The sequence below is a fragment of the Teleopsis dalmanni genome, chromosome 2 (assembly GCF_002237135.1).
Source record: "Teleopsis dalmanni isolate 2A chromosome 2, ASM223713v2, whole genome shotgun sequence".
Classification (NCBI taxonomy): Eukaryota; Metazoa; Arthropoda; class Insecta; order Diptera; family Diopsidae; genus Teleopsis; species Teleopsis dalmanni.
In genome coordinates, this window is record NC_051847.1 from 130,733,939 (window position 1) to 130,735,199 (window position 1,261).

At 25.1% G+C, this 1,261-nt stretch overlaps 1 non-coding gene across 1 annotated transcript; it reads right to left on the reverse strand.

Moving 5' to 3' along the window:
• Window positions 1-603: 603 nt before the first annotated feature.
• On the reverse strand, window positions 604-676 carry Trnak-uuu. Its single transcript has one exon. It is a non-coding gene; the product is annotated as a tRNA-Lys (tRNA).
• Between the last annotated feature and the right edge of the window lie 585 nt (window positions 677-1,261).

Sequence of the window (1,261 nt, forward strand, 5' to 3'; positions counted from 1 at the left end):
AATTATACAACATACATATCAAAAATTAACAAACACACATAATTTATTAATTAAATATATATTTTTTATTAAATATATTGTATATACTATACTGTATAGAATGTATTATATGTTAATAAGTAATAGATATTTAACAGTTTCTCAAAAAAAAAAATATATATGTAGATATTCTTAGTCATTCAAATTTGCTTGGTATACCACGGAACTTGCTGCTCAATACGTTGTTCTGATGTTTTATTTACTTTAATAATTTAGCTTCTCATATTCTCTAAATAAACTGCACGTTTCCTGTTCTTTCGTATTGAATGAGTCTATATTGCCGAGCCCTCACATTTTTAAAAGAAAATGCACGCTATTCTGTCTAATACGATAAACAAATCATTTCGACAAATTAGGTATTATTTAATTATTATTAATTTGTTTTACTTTTAATATAAGCATTAATATTAACAGTATATTGGCAGGCGATTACACACCAATCATTTCCTTAAGTTCATTACTACCGAAAAAATTAAAAATTCAATAATAAAATAAATCCCACAGAATATTCTTTTTATTCAATTTTTATAATAAATAAATAAAAAAAAAATAAAAAAAAAAGTACGCCCGAGCAGGGACTTGAACCCTGGACCCTTGGATTAAAAGTCCAATGCTCTACCGACTGAGCTACCCGGGCCGATGTTAGAACTTTTCTACAGAAGCATTTTATGTTGATTCAACAATGTGCGCTACAATGTGTGCCCACAGGCAAGCAACAACAATCTGAGTAAAATGAAAAGAATACAGCAGAATTAGAATTAAACCAAAAATGAAGTGATTTTTTTAGTGAAAAAGAAAGAACAACAACAAAAGCTTTGAAAAAAAAAAATATATTTTTAGAAACGAAGTGGATTGTTCTAGTAAATAAATTAAATATGAATTTCAATGAGCAGTTTTACATATTGTCGAATTCTAAATCTGCAAAAATTATTATTATTATTAAATATTTTATTTATTTTATTTATAAAAAAAGAAAGAAATACTATTTCTAGATCCTTTCATATTCTTGTATATACGCATATACAGAAGATTAAAAACAAAGTTCTATAAATATCAAAACATGTGAAATTGCAAATTATATAAAATATAATCACACTTTTAGTGGTAATACAAATATAACTTTCATTTACTACATAAAATCGATGTACATACATATATTGTACATATACAAGGTGAGATGAAAAAACTGCAACAAAGTAAAACGCCATAATTTTTTCATTTT